We start from the raw sequence: 13,744 nt of genomic DNA, 5'->3' as shown, positions 1-13,744 counted from the left end.
GTGTTCACATGAGTGCGTGACTCTTTGCTGTCTCAGCTGCTTACACTGCTGTTGTTCTTCTGCAGCATTTATTTACTAGCGGCATAGGGATATTTCGAAATTGCTAATATTCGCCGCAATATGTGGTTGCAGCAATATTTTATGTGCTATCGCAATACATATATATGTATGTTATTTTGCTCTACGTTAGATATAACTATTTGACTTTGATAATAAGTGGAATTGTACACAAACAAACGTGCATTATAAACAATATTTTTTTTCTCTTTTTAGGTAAGTCTTCCTATTTGGATGGCATATGTAACGCAATTGGACGGTGATGGCTTGGCCAAGTTTAACTTATCAAGGTAGTCGAACCAAATTTCTGTGGTCACAACATAATTTGCAGTGCTTGATAAAAACATTAGGAAATTATCTAAAATCCTATTTTATTACGTTTTTTTTTTTTTTTGGTTTATGAACGATATTCATATTTTGTTTAAATTAGGACAAAAAAAAAATCACCCCCACAGTCATGACTTGTGAGTCATTTAGAGAAGAAACTCACTACATCATTTTTTCAGTGAATTCCTGAAAATATTTGCAAGAAAATGTATACAAACTGAATATCATCATCAAATTAAACTTGTTTATTTTAAAATCTCCTGAATTTTTAGCAAACAGCAAATAAAAGGAAACGTACAGGAAATTGTTTATTTTTAGAAGCAAGAGCTCTACGGAGTTCTCATCTAATAGACCTCGTTGTTGTTGTTGTAGCGATAAAGACAGTCCCCGAAGGCTTTGTGGAGTGCTATCGATGTTAATGGTACTTTTCCGGGTGCAGATCTGGTACGCTCCGTTAACAAGCACCATAAAATACTAGCCCGACCATCTCGGGAACGCAGATAGACCTCCTTGGGGTGTCGTATTAAGTATTGAGGCAAACGAAAATAGTTTCTCTAAAGCTGCTGGAGTAGGCAGAGGTATAATGTATTTGATGCGTGTCCGTTTTGTGGTAGGACAGCGGTTCAAAATGGCTACGTTCGGAGACTTATCAACCATATAAGCTATACATTCGTTCTTAATAGACGATTACGTTACTTCAACTTGCTGGGATGTGTCTTTTGTAAAAGATATGAAAAACTTTAACAAAAAATTTAAGTAAGATCAAGTCAGGAAGGCTAAGTTCGGGTGTAACCGAACATTACATACTCAGCTGGGAGCTTAGCTGCGTTGGTTTCGTAGGTGGTTTATAGGTGGCTTTTAATTCCATATCACATACGTTGGGAAATATCGACCAAATTGTAGACCAAGGGTGATGTTTTTTGCAACGATTTTCATTCATCCTTTGTCAAATAAGAGAAATTCACCATGTTGGAAAATGAACCAAAGGTAACTCTGGAATGTGTTTGTATGACATGGGTATCAAATGAAAGGTATTAAAAAAGTATTTTAAATGGGAGTGGTCCTTAGTTCTATAGGTGGACGCCTTTTCGAGATATCGCCATAAATGTGGTCCAGGGGTGGCTCAGAACATCATCTGTCGTGTACCGCTAATTTATTTATATATATAATACCACGAACATTATTCCTGCCATGATTCCAAAGCCCAGCCAGCATTTTTTGAAAATTTTGATAAAAAAATATTCAAATATCATACCCCAAGATGATTAAAAACGTTCAAATTTAAAAGCATTTTCTGTTCGAAAATTAACGTATCGTCGGGAGAAAAATATACCATAAATGTGATTATTCTTGAATAATCATTTATGATTCATATTTCGAAACACTTTTTATTCATCTTTTTATCATACTTGATATTACTGGAAGATTGTACTTTACTTCTTTTGGAATAACATTTGATTACTTTTCACAGTCATTTTTTGATCACATTTAAGGAAAATTTTCAATCATATTATATGACAGTTTGGAATCATTTGTGAATAAGATTGTGATTCATTTTTCCATTATATTTAATACATAACTAAATACTATATAAAGATCATATTTCATTAGGGGGTGAAAGCATCTGGAAGCTCGGAAGTAAGCTTTTTGAACCGCAGGTAGTAATTAACTTGACCGCTGTACACACACACGACTACAACATCCAACATCATCTATGATCATCATCTTAGATCATGGTAACGATGTCACTTTAAAAATCACGATTTTACTTTGTCTCATATCATTCCTTAAATATAACTAGATGTTTTCGACAATCATAGCACATGGAGGATGTTGAAGCCGGGTCCAGGCGTGTCGATCAAGCTTAACTTACCAGCGGTTAAACAGCTTACAACTTCCGTACATCGGTTCCATTCAGTATGTATTTTCTGGGAAGGCGCATCTAGAGAAATGCTAGAAGACATCTTATGTTAGCAGCAGCACTTATATTACTTTTAGTCTTGAATATGTGTTGTATATTTGTAATTTTTTTGGATTTTATGATTGAAAAATTGTGAGCTAATGAAGAAAAATCAAGTTTTCAATAAGAAGTATAGTTTTAAAAAGTAAAAAATTCATCATTCATTCAAGAAAGGTAGTCTGCAAATATTAAGAAAGTTGATTGAAAAATGATTTTAAATTTTTGATCACCGAAGTTAGAGAAATTAAATTCAAAAATGATTCCAAATTGTGATGAAAAATTGTTCTCAGTTTGTTCGCGACCGATATTCCCTTAGTATTATTCATTAAATTTATATCGTAATCTTGATATGTAATAATCGATAATTGTTATCGCTGGTCAATAATATTTGTAATAACTAAACTTATATTCTTTGTCTTGATTTACCTACTTACAGTAATTCATATACGATATGTACATACATATTTGTGTAGGTATATACATACATACATATGTGCATATATTACTTATTTCTTCTTGTACTCATTTTTGATTATGAATTCTGTTAATAAATCAGTCAAGGTTAAACTCTAAACGGCATCGGTCAATTTGTAATTTGACATATATCTTTTGGTCCTTTTCGCAGTCGGATAAATTTTTAATTGTTCGTAAAACACCGCGAATCACGTGTTTTCTCCGTTAAATTAATAACTATAATATCACAAATATCGGTCGATTGAATTGAAACAATAATACCGCGTACCAAGTGTTATAATTTAATTCAATTCAAAATGGATAAATTACTAAAACAACGTGGGTGGGTTAAAGGCACTATTACACGTGCCTGTGCAAACGCTAGGGGCTTTGATAAGTCCACTACGATGGAGCACTTAAAAAATAGACTGCATAAGTTAGAGGAGTCCTACAATGAATTTGTAGACATCAGCAAGGCGTTGTATGATTATGAAGGGGCAGACAACTTCATAGACCCAGCGGAAGATGTGGAGGAGTACGAAGAAAAATACTTCGTCGCTCATGCCGCTATATCCCGTTTGATCAATGATCAACTGAGTTCCCAACACGTGAAGGAAACTGAATCCGATGATTCTATTGATAAGTTACTGACTCAACAAGCCAAGTTCCTGGATAACTTCAGTGCAGCAGTAACTCATTCAAATGTGCATCTCCCTAAAATTTCTCTGCCTAATTTTTCTGGAAACTATTCAGATTGGCCGTCATTTCGCGACCTTTTTCGAAGCGCAATTGACGAAAAGTCAAATTTGAGCAACATCCAAAAGTTCCATTACCTAAAGTCATACTTACAAGATGAAGCATTAAGTCTTGTTAAACATATACCATTGACTGACAATAACTATAAAGACGCATGGGACAGGCTAGTAGAGCGATATGACAAAAAGCCGCTAATTGTTCATTCCCTTGTGCAACAGTTTTTGTCTTTGTCACCATGTACTAGTCCCAACATAGCAGCTCTTCGTAACTTAACCGACAAAGCTGACGAAACTGTACGCGGTTTGGATGCCCTCAATTGCAATAGTCGGGACCCTTGGTTGGTAGCCATTTTGTTAGGCAAAGTTGATGAAGAAACAAAAAGGGAATGGGCAAAGAAAGGTGATTCTCATGTAGTTCGGTCATTTGATGAGTTTGTTAAATTTCTGTCACATCGGTGTGATGCGTTAGAATCGTGTAGTCCATCTCGTTTAGTCAACAAAAAGCGCACAGCATTGGCACATTATGCTCAATCGGGAGAGTCAACAGCAACAACAAATTATTGTGTTGTATGTGAAGAGCAGCATACAGTTTCTCAATGCCAAAAGTTTAAGCAAATGGATAGCGGAACAAGGAGGGCATTTGTAAAAGATAAGCATTTATGCTTCAATTGCTTGCGCTCATCTCATAATGTAAATCAATGTCCATCCAATTTCCGGTGCAAACTTTGTCGCTCAAAGCACCACACGTTAGTGCATATACATAAAGAGCCCGTGAAGAATACACAGCAGTTGCAACAACAATCAAGCACGAAAACAAAAGAAAGTATTGCGATTAAAGCTGCAGCATCAACGGACCACGCTCCTCGTACTTCGGCTGTCTCTGCACATGCTAACAACAAAAATGCCTCAATGTCGTTCATGCCTACCACTCTCTTACCGACTATCATGGCGAACGTGGTTGACCGTTGGGGGAATGTGGTGAATTGTCGCGTTTTACTTGACACAGGGTCTACTGTATCATTCATTGCTGAAAACTTCGCGCAACGCATCGGAATTCCACGTACAAATGCACGTATTTCAGTGCTTGGTTTGTCTGCCTGTACTGCAGGAACTACACGAGGCTGTGTTCAACTTAAATTACTCTCGCGCTTGTCTGACTATTTTCTTAAAATAAGCGCATATGTTTTACCTAAATTGACAACCGATATACCTACACACCGCATCGACTGCTCAACCTCAGAGTGGGAACGAATTCTGAATTTGCAATTAGCTGATCCAACATTTTTCGACAAGGGATCTGTCGATGTCATAATTGGTGCTGATCAGTTATGGGCCATCTTTACAGGAGAACGCCAGCATTTTGATAAATCAATGCCTATTGCATTAAATAGTAATTTCGGTTGGGTAATTGCCGGTACATGTAATGCAACTCAACTGGGCTCACCACCAGCAATAGTCAATCATGCTTTCGTTGATTTGGATTCGCTCGTTCGTTCCTTCATGGAAATGGACAGTTTACCCACCACAACTACTGTAATTCCAGTGGACGCAGCAGAGGCACATTTCTCCGCAACGCATACTCGTAGCCAAAACGGTACTTATATAGTGGAATACCCGTTCAAAGAAGACGCACCACCAATTCATCATACGCTACAACAAGCACGAATGCGTTTATTTGCCATGGAGAAAAGGTTTCGTACTATACCCGAACTAAAACAACAATACGCGGAATTTATGAGAGAGTATTTGACATTAGGACACATGGAAAAGCTGTCGACAGAAGAAGGGGAGCAAGACCATGAAAACATTTTTTATTTACCGCACCATGCTGTCTTGAAACCGGAAAGTACGACAACACAATGTAGGGTTGTCTTTGATGGTTCGAGTAACGATTCGTCCGGTGTCTCCCTCAACCAGCGCCTACATGTCGGCCCACCTATACAACGAGATCTTTTCACAGTTTCCCTGCGTTTTCGACAGCATCGCTTTGTGTTTTGTGCAGATATACAAAAAATGTTTCGCGGCATTCGAGTTTCAAAAAAGCATACTGATTTTCAAAGGATTGTGTGGCGAACAGACGAAGCCATGCCAATTGAGCATTACCGGCTTTTGACGGTAACATACGGGCTCACGTCATCACCTTTTATAGCAGTTCGTGTTTTAAAACAACTAGCTGATGACCATAAATTAGAATTTCCTGCTGCATCGCTTGTGCTTCAAAACGATGCTTATGTAGACGACATTTTAACTGGCTGCAGCTCAGCTCACGATTTAATTCAACTTAAAGACGAACTTATTTCTTTACTATCTAAAGCCAATTTTTCGTTGCGAAAATGGAGCTCGAACTGTTGGCCGCTGCTAAATACTCTTCCTAAAGAAATATGCGAATATAACCCCGTTGATTTGACATCACAATCAGTTGATGCATTCGTTCAAATACTAGGAGTACAGTGGAATCCATGCAGCGATGAATTATTTTTAAAAACTAAACCAGTGATGCTTGTGGAACACCCCACAAAACGATTAATGTTATCAGAAATGTCGAAAATATACGACCCATTGGGCATAGTGTCGCCAACTGTGGTTTTGTTCAAGGTATTGTTTCAAGAGTTGTGGTTACTGGGGCTACATTGGGACGATAAACTCCCTCTTGAGGTGTGCGCTCGCTGGCAGCAATACGTACAAGAGCTAGAGTTATTAAAACAAATATCAATTCCGCGCCTCATTGCCTCTTGCGAAGGCTCAATCGAAATACATGGTTTTGCGGACGCATCGTCGGTTGCATACGCTGCAGTGGTTTACAGTCGAATAAAGATAAATAATGAATATCGCACAAACATTATAGCATCGAAGACGCGTGTTGCACCCTTAAAACCCATATCAATACCTAGGCTTGAACTTAACGCGGCATTATTGCTTACGAAATTAATCAAGCTAATTCAAAGCTCATTGACAGTAACCATTGAAGATGTATATTGCTACACTGACTCGGAAATAGTACTCCATTGGCTCTCATCACACCCGCGCAGATGGACGACTTATGTATGTAATCGTACTGCTGAAATATTGGAAAGTTTCCCACGAAGTTATTGGCATCACGTTTCTTCAGAACATAACCCAGCCGATTGCGCATCACGCGGTTTAACACCATCAAAACTCATCACACATCAACTTTGGTGGAGTGGCCCTGCATGGCTTGTGCTGCCCAGAGCTGAGTGGCCAATAGCTAAAAATATAACACTACCTCAAGACGATTCATCAGTTCTCGCTGAGCAGAAACCAATAAAACAGCAATCACTTTTCATAGCGAGCGAAGACGACGTTATTGACAAGCTGCTGAACAGAGTATCATCGTGGATTCGTCTTATTCGCGTTGTTGCCTATTGTCTACGCTTCGGATCTGTCAGAAAAGGTGAACGCCTTGGATGGCTGAGTTCCTCTGAGCTACAACGCGGAGCCAATCTCGTCATTAAGCACGTTCAGCAGACGATATTTCATGCTGAATATCAACTATTACAACATAAAAAACCATTGACGCAAAAATCATCGTTGATACGGTACACGCCGTTCATAGATCAGAACGGCCTATTACGCGTCGGTGGACGCATCAAACACGCAGACGTCAACTATAATACTAAGTATCCTATTTTGTTGCCTAAATGTTCTTTTGTTTCACTACTTTTAGTTCGCTACATCCATGAAACGTACCTCCATACCGGAGTAGAAGCTACTGTCACACATCTGCGCCAACGTTATTGGATACTTGGTGCCCGAAATCTGGTGAGGAAAGTAGTTTTCTCATGCAAGAGGTGCTTTATGCAGCGACGTACTACCAGCACTCAACTCATGGCAGATCTCCCCTCACCACGAGTGCAACCCAGCCGTTGTTTTCTTCATTGTGGACTCGACTATGCTGGACCCGTTCCTATTAAGATTTCGCGGGGACGAAACCCAAAGGTTGGAAAGGCGTGGTTTTCTATATTTGTTTGCTTTTCTACAAAGGCGCTACACATTGAATTAGTAAGCGACCTTACGGCCGACGCTTTCTTAGCTGCCTTTCGTCGGTTCATAGCCCGTAGAGGCAAACCTACAGATTTGTACTCTGACAATGGTACTACATTCCATGGTGCTAAACGAAAGATGAACGAATTACAACAGCTAATTATGTCTGAAGCATATTTAAAAGAAGTAGCGGAATCACTAGCCAACGAACAGGTGCATTGGCATTTCAATCCGCCGTCTGCTCCACATTTTGGTGGTCTATGGGAGGCTAGCGTACGCTCTATCAAACTGCATCTAAAACGTGTCATAGGCCACAGCATTTTAACATTTGAAGAGTATACTACAGTGCTGGCTCAGATTGAATCAATCCTCAACAGTAGGCCATTGAGTGCAATATCTGATGACGATCTTGATCCGCTTACGCCCGCTCATTTCCTTATTGGGGAACCGTATACGTGTGTACCAGAGCCTTCTCTTTTGAATATCAATCCTAATCGTTTGGATCATTGGCGTCATTTACAAGCTATGGTCCAAGGTTTTTGGAAACGATGGCATACAGAGTACCTTACGTCATTACAACAGCGTCAAAAATGGCAGACAGCCACCCCTAATTTAGAGAAAGGAGCACTTGTGGTCCTCAAGGAACCGAATCTGCCACCTTCGAAATGGGTTCTTGGCAGGATAACCGAAGTTACTAAAGGAGACGACGATCGAGTACGGGTTGTCACAGTAAATACCAGTAGCGGAGAGTACAAACGACCTATTACCAAGATAGCGCCACTCCCATCATCCTGAACAGTCGTTCAGGGGGGGCGGTATGTTCGCGACCGATATTCCCTTAGTATTATTCATTAAATTTATATCGTAATCTTGATATGTAATAATCGATAATTGTTATCGCTGGTCAATAATATTTGTAATAACTAAACTTATATTCTTTGTCTTGATTTACCTACTTACAGTAATTCATATACGATATGTACATACATATTTGTGTAGGTATATACATACATACATATGTGCATATATTACTTATTTCTTCTTGTACTCATTTTTGATTATGAATTCTGTTAATAAATCAGTCAAGGTTAAACTCTAAACGGCATCGGTCAATTTGTAATTTGACACAGTTATTGATCATCAAAAGCAAACAAGTTTTATTATTCTCTATGTTCATTTTTATAAAATCTTAAAATTTATTCATCAAAGTTATTCGAAAATTATTTCAAAAAGTGATCGAAAAATGATTTTCAGTTTTTGATCATTAAAAGTAAGCTTATTGTATTGTTTATTTTGTTCAACTGTATGAAAACTCAGTATTTATTCGCAAGGAGTAGTCAAATTTTATTGATATGAAGGAAAGTTCAAAAATTTATCATCTAAATGCTGTGTGGGAAGGCTTTTGATTTCGCCCTGCAGAGTTTTTTCATTTTCTTTTACTTAATATGGTAGCTGTCACACCCATTTTACAAAGTTTTTTCTCAAGTTATATTTTGCGTAAAAAAACCAACCCAATCACAATGTTTCTTACCTTTTTTCGTATTTGGTATAGATTTATGGCATTTTTTCATTTTTCGAAATTTTCGATATCGAAAAAGTGGGCGTGGTCATAGTCGGATTTCGCTCATTTCTAATACCAAGATAAAGTTAGTTCAGATAAGTACGTGAACTAAGTTTAGTAAAGATATATCGATTTTTGTTCAAGTTATCGTGTTAACGGCCGAGCGGAAGGACAGGCGATCGACTGTGTATAAAAACTGGGCGTGGTTTCAACCGATTTAGCCCATTTTCCGAGAAAACAGGTATCGTCATAGAAGATATGCCCTTTCACAAGGATTGGTAAATTTTTGTTCGACTTATGGCATTAAAAGTATTCTAGACAAATTAAATGAAAAAGGGCGGAGCCCATGTCATGGTGTCACGCCCATTTTACTCATTTTTTATTCTGCGTCATAAGGTCAACGCACCTACCTATTTTCATCTCTTTATCTGTCTTTGGTAATGAATTATCGCATCATTTCTTTATCCGTCTTTGGTAATGAATTATCGCACTTTTTCGGTTTTTCGAAATTTTCGATATCGAAAAATTGGGCGTGGTTATAGTCCGATTTAGTTCATTTTGGAGAGCGATCTGAGATGAGTGCCCAGGAACTTACGTACCAAATTTCATTAAGATACCTCAAAATTTACTCAAGTTATCGTGTTTACGAATAGACGGATGGACGGACGGAAATGGCTAAATGAATTTCTGTTTTCACCCAGATTTTGATATATAGAAGTATATATCTATCTCGACTAGTTTATGCCGATACGTTATGTTAATATACTCTGTGAGCTCTGCTCAGCTAAGTATAAAAGGATTATGAAGTCACAAAATGAAGTCTAAATGGTGACATAATTTTTAAGCCTCAGTCACAGAATTCAAAAATCGGCTGAATTAAGTTTGCGCAGAATTAAGTGAATAATCATTCGCAAAAGAATGCATTATTTTACATCTCTGCCAACGAGTTAACGGCTATTTTATTAGAGACTGGGAGGGTCTTTTTTTTCAGGAATCCCGTTTATAGTCAGCTTTTAATAAGCTATTTTTAGCAATTGATCACTTTTTTCTTCAAGGTTGTTGTTGTAGCAATAAGCACACTCTCCGAAGGACTTGGGAGTGTTATCGATGTTGATGGTCCTCTGCCGGATGTAGATCTGGTACGTTTCGGTACCAAGCACCATAAAGGTACTAGCCCGACCATCTCGGGAACGATTTGGTATGAACAAATGAAACCATCTAGGCCATAACGCCGAAACCACAGTATAAATCATAATAATTAAGCTTAATGATTGCAATATCCGTGGTTTTGAAAGCACAACGTAGAAGACGCAAAATATATATGTATGTATGTGGTTGGTAGGGTATTTAAGCAAACGATAAAAAAATATACGGTGGAATTGTTTTGCTATTCAATGACGCTCTCCCCAATTCAAGTGTAAGAAAAGTTATCGTTATTAATCTTTAATAATTTACGCGCAGAACCTGGCAAAAAACATCAAAAGCAAGAACCAATAACCGCAATCATTCCTGCAAGTCATATTTGGGAAGATGGTACAAATCAAACACTTGATGCGAAAGCGTAGCTATGAGAAAAAGTATGCAGTTCAAGTAGAATCAGATACCAATTATGCTGTAGAAAGACAGTTGCAACATTGCGTTGAAAAAAATATTAAAAATAAAATTAAACCAAGCTACAGCAATAAAATTGTTAACATTACCCAACGACACAACTCAAACTCGACGGAACATTTCTCTTAAATTTTTTTAATCGGGTTTCTTTAATCCCAGGATAGGGCTTGAGTAGTCCTGGATAGTGATAGAATGATACGAGTATATACTGAGTGAGTAGTATCAGTACTTTACCAATAAATACATACTCAATGCTTTTTTACCAAGTACTCAGTAAAGTATAGTGTATAGTATTGTGACGAATATTAACATCACTAAATATATTCGCAACAACAAAAACCTTAAAGCAAGCTACATAAACACATTAATCATCATGTACACACATGCATACAAACAGCAGAGAGATACTCACAAACCCATGTCATCATCAGCCGAAGTAGTACTCACATATACTTACGCATATGGTTACACACTACAAATACACGCGCGTATGGCTGGTGACCAGGTGGAGGATTCTAGAAGAAGAAACCTCTAGACATTTGGACAGAGAATATAAAAGCAGCACAAGCTGAGTAGTCAGTAATAAGTTTGATTTAAGCACGCTATTGGTTGCGAAGTATAATTGTTATTGTGAAGTACTTTCAAAGTAGTCTAATAAAGCCAATTTGCATTATTGAATATTGGAGTTATTTATTCAACAGTTCAGCGATGCGAACGTTAGCAGAAGGTTGCAAATAGGCGGAATTTCACTAAATTCGTTACAGTATACTTTAATAGTATAGTGGGTGCGTCGGAAAGAAGGCACAACTTGATGTGATTTACACAGACTTTTCCAAAGCCTTCGATAAGGCCTGTCATACCATACTTTTACAAAAGTTACGAAGTTACGGAGTTAGTGGCAATCTCATTAATTTCTTTGCTAGTTTTCTGTCAAACAGGAAACTATTTATTAAGTTGGGGAATACAACCTCAAGACTATTTATCGACGCGTGGTCAGGTATACCTCAGGGTACTCAGTGCGTACCACTGCTATTTCTTTTATTTGTTAACGACCTACTGAATTGCTTTAAATTCGCTAAGTGCCTAATGTTCGCGGATGACGTCAAACTTTTTTGTACCCTTCGTGATGCAAGTGATAGTCATAAGTTAAAAGTTGATCTCAATTCACATAATCAGTGGTGCACTTTGAATTGTCTCAAACTGAACATCAACAAATGCTGTGTTGCCACCTTCTCTAGGAAGCCTAACAGCATAATATTTAGTTATAATATAGACAATTGTACTCTATCTAGAAATACCGAAATGAAAGATTTGGGTGTTATTGAAATCAGATTATAACCACTCCACTTTAAAAAAATTTCGTTAAATTGAAAAAAAGACAATGCAGAAACAAATATTGATGATTACCTTTATGACGCTAAACATAAATTTAGTTAAACTTTGTAAAATGGGCGTGGCACCGCCCATATTACGTAGAAGAAAATTTAAAAGTTTTGCAAGGCTTAATCCAAAATCCGTTGATATCATTTAGCAATTTGGCTGTTCTTGGTATTATATATAGATCTGAGCAAAATCGATTGGGGACCACGCCCTTAGCAAAAAAACGTTTTCTAAAGAACTTAAGTATGAGTCTGTATTTTAGCTTAAATTGGTAAGCTCTTTTAGAATTGTGAAAAAAAAAAGAAATTAAGTTTTTCACAGACATTTTTTTGTTTCAGGAACAACTTTTTTATATGGTTTCTTGAGATAGGATTTTATTAAAGATTTTGCTGGAATTCGTGCTTGTTAACATAACTTTTCAGTTACGAACTTCCTATTAGAAAAGGTAGACATGTACTTTGTGCCGCGCTTATATGGAATCGCGACACTGTGCACAATTGCTAGTGCACTTCGTGTTAAATCTAACCGTTGTTATTAACTTTTCAATACTAACGATATCGTTCTGCATCAGTTAAAAACGAAATAAAATGAATTTTAAGGAACCGATTAAAATTTCTTGATTTCCAAATGTTTTTGTTTTATCGGCCTATTGATAAAGAATTCAAAGTTCAATTCAAACCAACCTTCGAAATGGAGCAAACTGCGCAGCTATGGCTGGTGTCTGACAAATTTCCTATCTTCTTTTCCAAAATTAAACAAATAAGAAAAGCTAAGTTCGGGTGTAACCGAACATTACATACTCAGCTGAGAGCTTTGGTGATAAAATAAGGGAAAATCACCATTTAGGAAAATGAACCTAGGGTAACCCTGAAATGTGTTTGTATGACATGAGTATCAAATGAAAGGTGGTAATGAGTATTTTAAAAGGGATTGGGTGGACGCCTTTTCGATATATCGCCGTAAAGGTATCGCACATTAAAGGTATTAATGAGGTTTTTAAAAGGGAGTGGCCCTCAGTTATATATGTGAAGGCGTTTTCGAGATATCGACCAAAATGTGGACCAGGGTGACAAAGAACATCATCTGTCGGGTATCGCTAATTTATTTATATATGTAATACCACCAACAGTATTCCTGCCATTATTCCAAGGGCTTTTGATTTCGCCCTGTAGAACTTTTTTATTTTCTTCTACTTAATATGGTAGGTGTCACACCCATTTTACAAAGTTTTTTCCAAAGTTATAATTTGCTTCAAAAAACCAATCCAATCGCCATGTTTCATCCCTTTTTTCGTATTTGGTATAGAATTATGGCATTTTTTTCATTTTTCGAAATTTTCGATATCGAAAAAGTGGGTGTGGTCATAGTCGGATTTCGCCCATTTTTAATACCAATAAAAGTGAGTTCGGATAAGTACGTGAACTAAGTTTAGTAAAGATATATCGATTTTTGCTCAAGTTATCGTGTTAACGGCCGGGCGGAAGGACAGACGGTCGACTGTGTATAAAAACTGGGCGTGGCTTCAACCGATTTCGTCCATTTTCACAGAAAACAGTTATCGTCATAGAAGCTATGCCCTTACCAAATTTCACAAGGATTGTAAATTTTTGTTCATGGCATTAAAAGTATTCTAGACAA

The 13,744-nt window shown here is 37.4% G+C and overlaps 1 protein-coding gene across 1 annotated transcript in view; it reads left to right on the top strand.

Annotated features, from left to right (window-relative positions):
• Positions 1 to 13,744, top strand: part of LOC137248160 (uncharacterized) — a 427,220-nt gene that overhangs the window by 289,157 nt on the left and 124,319 nt on the right. Inside the window, exon 4 of the mRNA XM_067779021.1 lies at positions 274 to 347. The gene's annotated coding sequence lies outside the window, so the exon portion shown is untranslated. The remainder of the gene's footprint in view (positions 1 to 273; positions 348 to 13,744) is intronic.

The sequence above is a fragment of the Eurosta solidaginis genome, chromosome 4 (assembly GCF_040869045.1).
Source record: "Eurosta solidaginis isolate ZX-2024a chromosome 4, ASM4086904v1, whole genome shotgun sequence".
Classification (NCBI taxonomy): domain Eukaryota; kingdom Metazoa; phylum Arthropoda; class Insecta; order Diptera; family Tephritidae; genus Eurosta; species Eurosta solidaginis.
This window is presented reverse-complemented; position numbering and strand designations above follow the sequence as displayed.